This window comes from Lithobates pipiens, unplaced genomic scaffold (genome assembly GCF_037356315.1).
Source record: "Lithobates pipiens isolate NorthernLeopardFrog02 unplaced genomic scaffold, aLitPip1_a1.2 Scaffold_13, whole genome shotgun sequence".
Classification (NCBI taxonomy): domain Eukaryota; kingdom Metazoa; phylum Chordata; class Amphibia; order Anura; family Ranidae; genus Lithobates; species Lithobates pipiens.
The window spans coordinates 444,259,093-444,272,989 of NW_027507718.1; the positions used below are offsets into that span (position 1 = coordinate 444,259,093).

Below are 13,897 nucleotides of genomic sequence, written 5' to 3' on the forward strand. Positions count from 1 at the left end.
TAGAGTAGTCCAAATATCTCTAAGAAATCGCTGTCTGCACTGTGCCGCAGCTTCTTCTTAAAAGACTTGGAGTACTTACCATTATTTTCAGAGGGAAAACATCATGGGGTTTATTTACTAAAATTGGACAGTGCAAACTATGGTACAGCTGTGCATAGTTGTTCAATTAAGCTCTGACAAAGAAAACATGGAAGATGATTGTTTTTTATCCAGAGCTAGACCAGATTTTATTCTCTCCAGTTTTAGTAAGTAATTAGTATATTTTTTCCCCGTACAGGATAAAACTAATAAGGCATTTTAATGATTGTTTTTTTTGTCTACTTTAAATTAAATTGGCCATGCTAATATCAACTTCTTATGGGAGGTGTTTTCCTTGATTTCCAGGTCACTTTAACATAGTTTCATTAAAGACTAAATAGAATAACTCCTTATTAAAGGACAGTTGTTAAAAAAAGATATGAATACTAATTTGTTGTTTCTGCTTGTTGTGTTTGCAGCTAATCATAGACCACTGTAATTATTGACTAGTCTAGATATAACTCCTGGGCAAAAGTGCTGGATCATGACAGCAATGATACCAAGGTTCATGGTCTGTCTTGCTTTCAGGTCTGTCCTCTCAGAGTTGAAATTTAAAGGCATGAGCCAATTAAAAAGTCTAGCTGTTGTCTTCTGATGTAACGTTGTGGATACATCACAGGACACTCAGTGAGCCCTCCATTTCAAAAGGGTCTGAGATGAAAAATCCAAGTCCAGCAGTCTTGTCTTTGGTCTTTGATAAAAATGTTTTGCTCTCATCTGGTTCATGTTCTCTGTTCATTTCTTTTTTTTTTTTTTAATAAACTATCACTGTGGTATGGCAGTAGTTGCTTTTCCCTGTGGTTCAGTGTATACAGACAGCACTGACTTATATCCAGATGCACACCAAGACTATTTAATTTCCCCCCTAAAGGCTCATGTTTCTATACATTTTGCCTATTAGAATTAGCATCTGTTATATCTGTTCCTGGAAATATTACATAAGTACGTTACTGCCAACAGTTGTGATGTATGTTTCATTCCAGAACAGTTACCAGATGATGCCCATAAGGGTGCACTTCCCCCCCAAAATACTCCTATTATAAAGCAAAGTTGTTTTTATAGCTATAGCAACCTATCTGCTCCCAAGGTTTTTTTTTTTTTTTTTTTTTGCTATGTCTACCAATAACATTTTTATAAAAGATAACCCTTTCCTTTCCATATATCAACTAGGGGTGGGCAAACAGTTTGGCCCAAGCATAAGTTTGATTGTTTGTTCGCCCCCACAAACCAACCATAATGCATTGCGGCTCTGAACAGTGCATTGCAAGCCCTGATTGGCTGAAGCACTGAATGTTTCAGCCAATCAGGACACAGAGCACTGTCAGAGTCATGATTGGACACTGCCATCATGACTTTATCCAATCATGGCTCAATCCCGCCCCACAGCATAAAAGTATTCTTTAAATAGCAGTCATTTTCAGTGTGATTTTGGCGTGGAGAGAGATAGAACAGAGCTCTGTTCAGTGCTATTTATTAGTTAGTGTGTTATTTTGATTCAATTTCAGTGTAGAATATTAGTTTAGTTTCAGTCTAGGGATAGTGTCAGTGTAGTGAAGAGGACCATCATTCAGCTTTGCATAGTGTACAGCTAGAGTAGTGACAGCTCAGATAGTTTCAGTGTAGTGTAGTGAGACCGTGTCGGTAATCTTTACATTAGTGTATAGCTAGAGTAGGGACAGTCCAGATAGCATTAGTGTAGTGACAGTTGAACACCATTTGATTGCATTACTGCCAGTTTAATGCAATATAGTTTGTGTGCGTTGCTGCAAGTTTAACGCCATAATGTTCTGTGTGTGTTACCGCTAGTTTAATGCCATATAGTTCTGTGTGCATTACTGCCAGTTTAACGCCATATAGTTTTGCGCATTACTGCCAGTTTAATGCCATTTACCTTTGTGTGCATTAATGCCAGTTTAACGTCCTATAGTTCTGTGCGTCACTGTACATTTGGCGCATTATATTGCAATATATTATAGTTTATCCATGGAGTGTGTCTGTGTAGTATGAGCACTCAAATCAAAGTGCACAAACACCTCTTTACATTGATTAACGTGCATCTATGTACAGATTTCAACTTCTTCTTTACATCTGCTTATAAGCACCGGCCCCTCTCCCAATAATGTCTGGGAGGACAACGAGGAGAAGCAGACGTTCCCTTGGCACTGTAAGGGGGCCAGCAACAAATGTGTCCACAGGCAAAGGTGGACTTGGTGGTCAGTCCTCAGGCATGGCATAATTTCCTCTGTTTAGTGAGTTCATCCATGCAATCCAGCCACAGCATGCAACCTCATCCTCTGTCACGCAAACAGAGAGAAGTGTGCAGTCCCCTGCAGTTGCCAGATTGGATACACCTGCCTCCTTGTCCACATCGATTCCTACCATAGCCCCAACATCAGCCGTTGAGGAGTCAGCTGTATTTGACCACAGCATCAGCCACTTGCTCCTTGATGATGTCTAGCCATTACTGGATTCAGATGTTGATTCTGAGGTTGAGAATGACAGGAACATAGAGAGAAGGAGGAACACTGGTAGACAAATTGGCATTCATGTTCCCCAAGCCGCAGCATATTGCCAAGTTGTCTCCAGTGGTAATGATGAAGATGGAGGAGATGGAGATGATGATGATGATGATGAGGTCACAGATGCAACTTGGATGCCAGATAGAGCAGAGGAAGAAACTGAAGGTGAGGCGGCACAACCCCAAAGAGGCCGACATTAAGAAAGAGTGGAGAGCAGCCACCCTATTCCATCACATTTTGCAGCTGTTATCCGCCGGGCCCACTCCCCAAAGCTCAGCTGTTTGGGCCTTTTTCAGCACATCTGCAGCAGATCACACTGTTACTATCTGCAAATTGTGTCTCAGGCACATTAAATGTGGCAAAAACACCAACCATATGCATATCATTGCAGTTTTTTTTGCCTTCATCAAGAGCACATCTATAGGGTTATGGTGGGAAGGCACCCCCCAACATCCATTTTCTGCCCCCATTTGACAGGTGCATATCATTGCAATTTTTTAAAGCAAGGCCAATTCTTGCTTTCATCAAGAATATCTCTATAGGGTTACAGTGGGAAGGCGCCATCGACACCCAAAGACCAATTTTTACACACCCGTTACTTCTATACAAAGTCAAAGTGATACAAGAATGTATCCAAAAAATCTCTAATCTTGTTCCCAGTGCACTACATTGTGGCCTCATCATACACACTGGCTCTCCAGCTGTTGCTGAGCAAAATAAAGGCAGCTTGCAAGGACTTTCTCACATTTTCTTTCACTTTAAAAATCAAAAAATCAAAAAATCACTGCTCATTTAAAAATGACGTTTTTCACAGACTTTTTTCTATTGATACATGTCCCCCAGGGCAGGACCTGGACCCAGACCCCTATAACCATTGTATGCCCAATTACTTGCATATTATCCTTCAAAATGGGCACTTTTGATTTTTGACGTTCGGGTACCATTGACTTTAATGGGGTTCGTTATTTGCATCCTAACTTTTGCGTTCAGAAGTTCTGGTGTGAACCGAACAGGTTTCCATTTGGCCCACCCCTAATATCAATTACATGTAGGCTGATTTATAGAAAGGTGAACAAAAAGGTATTACTGTTTCAACCCTGTTATCCATTGCTCTAGTTGGGGCTAATTCTTCTGTCACTTTTTCATTCACAACTGTACCTTTTCAGTCTAACATAAGAAAAATGCACTGTTTAGCTTTATTTTGCTACAAACTACTTGTAAGCATTTTTCCTATAAATTATTGAAGAGTTTGCTTATAAAAAAAACTGTGGTTATAAAGGAAGACAATCTTATTATTTTTTATTTTTAACATACTTCGCTACAAACAGGTATTGTCTTTTTAGCATCCAGAATTATTTGGTTATCTTTTGTTGTAGCAGAAACTATTCTAAGAACTCGGAATCAACCCTCTACACCCCCTAAACATTTCTTAGCATACTTTTCATAAAAACAGGGATGTTTGGTTCACATACGTTGCAACACATATTCAAGCTTCTCAACTGCGTCAATGTAATCTCTGTCTGGCCAGCCCCTACTCTACTCTGCAAAATGCAAAATACTTACTTGCTTATAGCATACCTTGATGGATATACAATGATCAACCATAACTTTATGAATACCCACCTAATATTGAGTAGGTCCCAGTTTGGCCAACAAACACAGCCCCCTTTTTTTGCCAATACAGGCTTGATCCATTAAGGCATGGACACCACTAGACCTCTAAATGTATGCTGAGGTATCTGGCACCAAGCCGTCAGTAACAGATCCTTTAAAGTGGTTGTAAACCCTTACAACCACTTTTTGCTACAGGTAAGTCTATAATAATGAAAGTGGTCAGCCTTCGCGCCGCTAAGTGGTAATGAGTGACTAAAGTGGAACAAAATCCAAAATCAGAATTAATGAAACACAGATGCTGTGAAAAAGAACCTGAGTGATATAAAGTGCAAATGCTAACTAAAAAATGCAGCAGGACAAAATAGTGAACACAAACTATCAAATAATGGATATAGAGGGGTGGGTCCTGCGCAAATCGTGCCACTCAAATAAAATACACAAATTCAAACTAATATAAATATGTGCATAAATATAATGCCGTGAAAAATATACCTATTCTATAAGCTGGGACTGGCCCTCTAGTGGCGGAATCACTACATCCCTTCTTTGGATTTCCTGATGGCTATTATTTATGAATGAAATAAGAGAATCCTGGAGTTTGTTTGATTTGCTTATTCACTTCGTTTGAAGGTGAGAGTTCTGGGAGCCTTGAGGAGCGGACATTCTATCATTATTATATCATTGATCCCTTCTCCATTTTTTATATTTTTATCCGTGCTGTTTTATGGACTATATTTTTCACGGCATTATATTTATGCACATATTTATATTAGTTTGAATTTGTGTATTTTATTTGAGTGGCACGATTTGCGCAGGTCCCACCCCTCTATAAGTCTATAATAAGGCTTACCTGTAGCTACCCTGAATATCTCCTAGAAATAAGTAGGCGCATGCGCTGTGAAGAAACTCTTCCCTCAGCGTGTCTGGCCCTGATGGCTCCCATGCACATGCGCGGGAGTGACGTCACGCGGCTCCGAACAGTCACAGAGCCGGAGTCCGTGGCCCCTGGAAGGAAGAGGGGCAAAGATAGACGCAGCCTGCACAGGGGACAGCGATGGATTTGTTTGCTGGTAAGTATCACATAACTGGCTAGTATGCAATGCATACTAGCCCATTATGCTTTTATTTGCAGGGAGCAAAAGAGGAAGTAAAACACATCAGTGTTTACTTCCTCTTTAATGGTATATCATTAAGGGATAGGTCCTTTAAATCCTTTTTTTGGCCAAATGAAGCCCATGTAAACTGTTGTTGCTTCTTTTTACAGATATATAAACCTATGAACTAGTGTGGTTTTCATTTATTTCACTTTAAAGACTATATGTCAAATGTTGCATCAGGTTTATTATATCACCCAAATAATAAAAAATGATGGCAAATGTCACAATGAAATGTTTCCCTTGGAAGCCCCTGACCTATAACTTGACCATTTGAATCCTGACAATGCGTTTTTTGTCAATAAAGGGCAGGTCTACCTCATGGCATTTACTAAATGAATTAATTTCAAGGCATAGTATTTGCAGTGTACTCGCCGAAGGCTGCTGCAAAAACGGGAGCTTTTAGGATAAATACTAAAGACCAACTTTTAAAGTGATTGTTGTTTCCTCACTAGGACAAAGTTTTATTAAATGAATACAATATTTCTTTGCACTTAGTCCCTTAATTTCCAAATAATTTTGAATTATTTTACAAAATGACATCTTCATCTACAAAATGCTTCCATTACAAACAAAGAAAAAAGCATATGTGTGATAAAAATTCAATTATTCCAGAGTAAAACATTTCTTTAACTGAATATGACAATTAAAACAGAAATGCTAATGGAAAGGATACTTACTGCATTGTGTGAGATTAAAAGGGCAAATGTATTATGGAACTTTCTCTATGGTGCCAAAATTGGTTATACAAGGTTTTATTTTGAATCAACATCTATTACTATTATAATTATTATTTATTATTCCTGAGATACCAAGATAAAAAGGGCTGTATTTCAAGGTATAAAAGGATACACATTATAAACTTTCTATCAGTTGCCATACTTAGATAGAAGAGGTTTTATATTGTGCTGATGTCAAATATTATTCTAATTATTAATCCATTCATTTTAAATCACCAATATAGAAAGACTTAAGCCGACCATAGACCAAGGACATTTCTCTCCTGCAACAGACAGTGATGACAGGGAATTCCCTCCCACTGAGCAATTGTGTTCTTCCAGTGGGGGGATCAGTCCCCGCTGGAAGAACAGAGCGATTAATGCTAGCGACTATACCAGCCGCTAGTACATTCAGACTACCTATACATGGTTTGAATCTCAGTCGGTTTTTGCTGAACCAGTCAAGATTCGAACCATCTATGGCCAGCCTTATGCAAGAAAGGATAAAGTGGTGCAAATAGTAAACTCCACAAAAAAATTAACAATAACAAAACTCGGAAGAGGGATCTACTTGAACAAGTGTACAATATCAAAGATTTCATAGGCCAAGAGTGCTCAACTGTAATTCTCTGAAGGCCTGATTAGTACATATTTACCATACTATCATGCACTGGTGGATGCCAAGGGACCCAAGACTAATGTTGGATCTTCCATTCAACTGCTTACCAAGTGAAAAAAATATATATACACTGTGTATAGAAAGACTGGTAAATAGAAATGAGTAGTGTCCTCAGCTACATCATAAAAGAACAGGGTCTCAGCATTCATTTGACTCTCATTTGGTATAACTGGACCCCTAAATCCCAAAGAATGTACTTGTGCAGCTGCAAAGCTTGCATAAATGTTATATCTCCGCCTGCTACCGTGTAGAGCCGAGTACATTAGTTACAGGCAAGAAAACTGCATTAAAACCCACCTGAAGCAACCAAAATACTGTAGATATGTATTCAGATAGGCATTGTATTAACAATTAACATTTTCATCATCTTACTTCTATTTTCCTGTTACAGTAGTTGTACAAGGTACCTAATTTTTAGGGATGGGGGAACGGTTCGGCCCAAGCATAAGTTCGGGCTGAAGTTTGGTTGTTCGAATGTTCTGCAGAACACCGAACAATATGCGGTGTTCGGGGCAAATTTGAAAGCCGCCGAAACACAGTTAAAGTCTATGGGACATTAAAGCGGAGGTCCACCCTAAAGTGGACCTTCCGCTCATTGGAATCCTCCCCCCCTCCGGCGCCACAATTGGCACCTTTCAGGGGGGAGGGGGGTGCAGGTACCTGTACAGTACAGGTATCTGCACCCACTTCCGGGATAGCTCTCTGCGGAAAGGGGCGTAGATTACGCCCCTTTCCGAAATTCCCCCGCTGCCTGCTGGGAAACACACAGATCCCAGAGGCAGCGGGTCCATCCTTATTGCGCAGCGCGACTCGCGCATGCGCAGTAGGGAACCGGGAAATGAAGCCGAAAGGCTCCACTTCCTGATTCCCATACCCAAGATGGCGGCGGCAGCACCCGAGAGACGATCGAGAGATCGGCTTCGGGTGCCGACATCGCGGGACGCGCTGGACAGGTAAGTGTCACTATTTTAAAAGTCAGCAGCTGCAGTATTTGTAGCTGCCGGCTTTTTAAAAAAAAAAAAACCGCGGACTCCCGGCGGACTCCCGCTTTAACATGAAAAATCAAAAGTGATAATTTTAAAGGCTTATATGCAAGTTATTGTCATAAAATGTGTTTGGGGACCCGGGTCCTGCCCCAGGAGATATGTATCAATGCAAAAAAAAGTTTTAAAAATGGCCATTTTTTCAGGAGCAGTGATTTTAATAATGCTTGAAGTGAAACATTAAAAGTGAAATATTCCTTTAAATTTCATACCTGGGGGATGTCTATAGTATGCCTGTAAAGTGGCGCATTTCTCCCGTGTTTAGAACAGTCCCTGCACAAAATGACATTTCTAAAGGAAAAAAAGTAATTTAAAAGTACTCGCGGCTATAATGAATTGTCTGTCCCAGCAATACAGATAAAATAAGTAATTGAAAAAAAGGCATGTCCATTACCAGGCCCTTTGGGTCTTATACGAATATTAAGGAGAACCCCCAAACCAAAATATAAAAAAGAATTGAGTGGGGGTCCCCCCAAAATCCATACCAGGCCCTTCAGGTCTGGTATGGATATTAAGGGGAACCCTGCGCCAACATTTAAAAAAAATGGCGTGGGGGTCCCCTTCAAAATCCATACCAGACCCTTCGGGTCTGGTATGGGTTTTAAGCGTAACCCTGTCCCAATTTTTTTTTAAAAATGGTGTGGGGTCCCCCCCAAAATCCATACTAGACCCTTATCCAAGCACCTAACCAGGTAGGAGGCAGGAATAGAGGGGGGCTGAGAGAGCACCCCCTCCTGAACTGTACCAGGCCACATGCCCTCAACATGGGGAGGGCGCTTTGGAGTAGCCCCCCAAAACACCTTGTCCCCATGTTGATGGGGACAAGGGCCTCATCCCCACAACCCTTGCCCGGTGGTTGTGGGGGTCTGTGGGCAGGAGGCTTATAGGAATCTGGAAGCCCCCTTTAACAAGGGGACCCCCAGATCCCAGCCTCCCGGTGTGAAATGGTAATGGGGTACAAATGTACCCCTACCATTTCACAAAAAAAGTGTCAAAATGGTACAAAAGACAAGACACAGCTTAGGACAAGTCCTTTATTAAAAAAATAAAAAAATAAAAATGTCCCACAAAGTCCATTCATCTTCCCTCGCTCCGCCGACAGACTGAAAAAACAAAACAAAAAAACAAAGCTGCGACCAACCCGCCTCCACGGGAGGCACCTGCCATATGACACATCTTTGCTTTGAAACGTCTTATATGACTGAGAGCGGGGCCACACGGTGATGTTCCCGGGTGACCTCGCCCCCCTCTGATGCACGGAGAGTCATCTTTTTAATTTTGGTTTGGGGGTTCCCCTAATTTGTCAAAAGTTTGAAGTGTATGTCAAGACAGAAACTTTTTTTTCTAGATTTGGATAGCGTGGAAAAGGATTATAGCTTCTGTTGGTTTGTACTGCTATATCTGTTAGAGAGATTTAATCACCTGTCCTGCTGACAATGGTTTCACCAGACAAAAATTTAGGAAAAAATCAACAACAAGGACACAGGCAGAAATTTAAATCTGTAAGGGCTTCTAGATTTTCCCACTCTACTAAAGAAAATAATTTTTATTTCTGTCTGTGTTGCTGTTGAAGAATTCCCCCCACATTCTCCCTGGAAAAATGTTTCTTTGATCATTGAAAAATGATTCTAACCCTTCCCCTCTTTAACCAAAACTAAAGCTGGCTATAGATGGATCAAAATTTAAATTAGAATTTCAATCCATGTGTACCGTTCCTATTCGACAGAAGTCGATCATTAGATCAACTTCTGTTGAGTGGTAATGTCAACAGCGGCTGCAGTGGTTGTTTTTCAGTGGCTGCAGCCACTGATCAGTGTACTCTGACAGTGGAGAGTCCCCTCTCCACTGTGTATGCTAACACCAGGAAAACACAGTAATTATTGCTAGCAGCTATAAATCTGACCAGCTGGTTGCACTCAAGTTGATCAATCTTGGGTACATTCAGCCTGCCCATACAAGATTCAAACCATCTATGGCCTGCTTAAGGGCTTGTTTAGATGTGTGGTTATCATTTCCACCCTTTTAAAAGGGGACCTCATTATTAACCACTTCCCAACCGCCTGCAGTACATATACCGCGGCAAGGCTGCTCTATTATGCAAAATCACGTGCCTGTATGTGATTTTGTCAATGGCCACTGGGAAGCACTTGCGCCGCTGGAGCGGCATTTGTGTGCTGATTGGCCACAGGGGAAGCCAATCGGTGGACCTGGCAGACACAATGTCCGCCGGCCACCCGTGATTGCTCCCCGTAAAGACAGAACGGCGGTCTACTGATGTAAACAAGCAGACCGCCGTGCTGTCAGGCATAGATACTGTGATCTAGTGTTCCTGCTAATCAGGAACACAGTTAACCCTTTAATTGCCACTGATGTTAACCCCTTCCCTGCCAGTGTCATTAGTACAATCTCTAACTAGTGGGTCTAACCCCATTCTTGAAGAAATTTCCTCAGGACTAGAGGAATAAGTTTGACTGGGGGAAAGGCGTAGCAAGTGGAAAAGGCCCACTTTTGGGCCAAGGCATCTATCCTTTTGGCCCCTGCTTCTCTTTCTAGCGAGAAGTACACTGGAACCCGGGCGTTTGCTCTATTGGCGAACAAGTCCACCTCTGGGAGACCCCATTTCTTTACTATAAGTTGAAATATTTCTCTGTTTAGGGACCATTTTGACTCGCACACTTGGTGTCGGCTCAGAAAGTCCGCCAGGAGGTTGTCCACTCCTCTCTGATGGACTGGCAATACCGACTTCGGGTTTCTCTCGGCCCGACACAAGATGATACTTGTTAGTCTGATTAAGGATGCACATCTTGTTCCCCCTTGCTTGTTTAGATAAGAGACTGCTACCCCACTGTTAGAGGACCTGTACATGGGGACCCTTCCAATCTCTGGCAAATGTTTTTAGTGCTTCCCTGATCACCTGTAACTCCCTCCAGTGGGCTGACCTTTGGGACTGTACTTACTCCCAGCACCCTTGGGCTATTTTTGACCCCCAATGGGCCCCCCAAGCCCTAAGCACTGGCATCCATGGTGATATGGACGGATACTGGAAGAGACCACCATAGACCATGTACCAGGTTCTCCTCTTTTCTCCACCACCACAGAGACCTTCTGGTCTTTGAAGATAGGTGGATGGTTGTGTCTAGTGATTCTTGCACTCTGTCCCAGCTGTTCAGGATGTTGGCCTGAAGGCACCTGAAATGGGCCCTTGCCCATGGAACCATAGGAATTGTTGCTACCAGAAGACCCAGACCTGATATAACTGATCAGAGGGAAATCGCCTGATTGTTTTGCAAAAATGTTGCAGTCGCTTTCACCTTTTCTACTTTCTCCCCTGTGAGAAAAATCTTTTGCGTCACTGAGCTCACCAAGAAATCCAGGTATTGTAAGACTTGCGGCGGGATTAAGTGCGACTTTTCTTTGTTTATCAGCCATCCCAGTCTTTTTAAAAAGGAAATGGCTGCCTGCAGATCTCCCTGTAATTGGCGCTCGGAGGAGGCAAAGAATAAAAGGTCGTCCAAATATGGTATGACTGAGATCCCTCTCAATCTCGGGGGAGCCAGTGCTTCCGCCAGGATTTTTGTAAAAATCCTGGGGATGAGGATAGGCCGAATGGTAGGGCCCTGAACTGAAAATGTTAGATCTTCTTTCCCCACTGGATTGCTATCCTCAAATATTTTTAAGAGTCCTCGTGGGTGGGGATGTGTAGATAGGCGTCCCTCAGATCGAGGGAGGCCATGAAACAATCTGGGGGAAGCATTGACTTTACCGTGAAAATTGTTTCCATCTGGAATTTTTTGTATGTTACCCAGTTGTTCGTACATGATGGACACCCCCCTTCTTCCCCCCGACCTCTCTGGTTCTTTGGGCAGAGCCTAAGACAAGAGAAGGAGAGAAGAGAAAGAGAAAAAAGGAAGGGAAACAAATGACAAGCTACCATCAGCATAAAACTTTTGCAAACTAGGATGTCCTTCCCCGACACCTATGTACACCCCCACCAGCCGCTGACAGGATTCGCAAGACTCATTAGTCCATATCCTGTCTAAAAAGAGAGGTGGGAAAGAAAAATGGGCCACACAAGTAGTCCATCACCCCCCCCCCCAGCCCTGTAGGTCCAAGGCACCCCTGTGTCTGCCTACCTGAGCTGGTTCGGCTCCACTGCCACGATTCAGCTGTATCCATGCTTTCTGTTCTTTCACTGTAAAAGGCAGACTGTCTGTTTAAAGGCTTTCCTTCTATCAGACTGTGGTGCAGCATTGCCTCTGTGGCTGGAGCTTAAATAAGGCTCCATGGCTTCATTGTGCACTCTCGCCGCGTGACCTGGAAGTGGTCTGCCGGAAGTCCTCGCCCTCCTCCTGCGTTCCATAGGCCTCCTGCATTTCATAGGCCAGAACTTGATGCCTACGCCCACCCCCCACCTGACCCATGCCAGATACGATCATCCAGCAGTCAGGCGGGGAACGCCAGCCCTCCCCGGGCTATCAGGGAGGAAGGTGCCGGCATCAGCTACATTTAATCCAGCCTCCTCCTCCTGTGGAGGAAACACAAAGACTGAGGAAGAAGGGACGGGAGCCGCCCTTTAAAGATCTGGTGATGTGTTTCCTGCCTTCGGAGGTGGAGCCTATCTCTCTAGTGCTGTCCTGGACAGATGACTAGAGAAATGTCAGTTAGGTGTCCGATCTGTCCGCCGCAATGTCGCAGTCCCACTAAAAATTGCTGATCACTGCCATTACAAGTAAAAAAAATAAAAATAAAAATGCCATAAATATATTCCCTATTTTGTAGACGCTATAACGTTTGTGCAAACCAATCAATATATGCCTATTGGGATTTTTTTATCAAAAATATGTAGCAGAATACATATTGGCCTAAATTGGTGAAGAAATTTATTTTTTTTTTTTATTGGATATGGTTTATAGCAGAAGGTAAAAGATATTGTTTTTTTTTCCAAAATTGACGTTATTTTTTGTTTATTGCGCAAAAAATAAAAACTGCAGAGGTGATCAAATACAACCAATATAAAGCTCTGTTTGTGGGGAAAAAAGGACATCAATTGTATTTGGGTATAGTGTCGAGGGACTGCTCAATTGTCACTTAAAGTAACGTAGTGCCGTATCGCAAAAAATGGCCTGGTCATTAAAGGGGTAAAACCTTCCGGGGCTGAAGTGGTTTAAATGGCGCTTGAAAAGCGGTATGTCACCTCTTTGTGCCCTTTTTGTAACCATGGAAATGCTGACCAACCATGTTGCAACCACATGCATTCCCTTTTAATTGGACTGCATAAACCAATGTTTCTGGATGCATACTTACGTGATGACGTTGTAAATAAAATTCTATGTGAAAGCGGTTGTAGTCTGTGTCTGGTAGAAAAAAAAAACACCTGTAAGACAATTGTATAATGTGCTAGGTTTGCATGCTCCAGTTGTGTGATTGGCCGGACAAAGTACACCGGATCTTCAGAGTGCATGTGTCAGTGATGTCACTGGCTGCATCCAGGGTGAATTCCTCCTAAAGGGTGCAGGTTTAGGAGATATTCATTTTACCTACAGGTAAGCCTTATTATAGGCTTACCTGTAGGTAAAAATAACAAAGCGGGATTTACCGCTTTAGAAATGCATACTAATGTAATTATATATAATTAAATAATTATTATGCATTCTGGTAGATAGACTTCATATATTATTATATTATTATTATAATACAGGTTTTATATAGCGCCAACAGATTGCGCAGCACTTTACAACATAAGGGCAGACATTACAGTAAGGCCGCGTACACACGGGCGGATTGTCTGCCCAACTAAGTTCGACAGACAATCCGACAGACAGTCCGTTCAAAATTTGCATGAACGGACTTGACCACACACGATGAGCAGACAGTCCGCTGAAAGCGTGCGTGATGACGTGTACAGCACGTACGACGGGACTAGAAAAACGACGTCCTATACACTGCAATGCAACCTTCGGCCGTGTAAACCCTTTCTGAGCATGCGCCATACTTAGTCCGTCCAACTTGCCTACACACGAGCGGACTGTCCGCTGAAACCAAGTTTGGACGGACAAAACCAAGTTTGAACGGACTGTCTTACGGAAATTCC

The 13,897-nt window shown here is 42.3% G+C and overlaps 1 protein-coding gene across 4 annotated transcripts in view; it reads left to right on the top strand.

Moving 5' to 3' along the window:
* KCNIP4 (potassium voltage-gated channel interacting protein 4) overlaps nucleotides 1–13,897 on the top strand; it is an 871,913-nt gene that overhangs the window by 719,533 nt on the left and 138,483 nt on the right. The window lies entirely within an intron of this gene.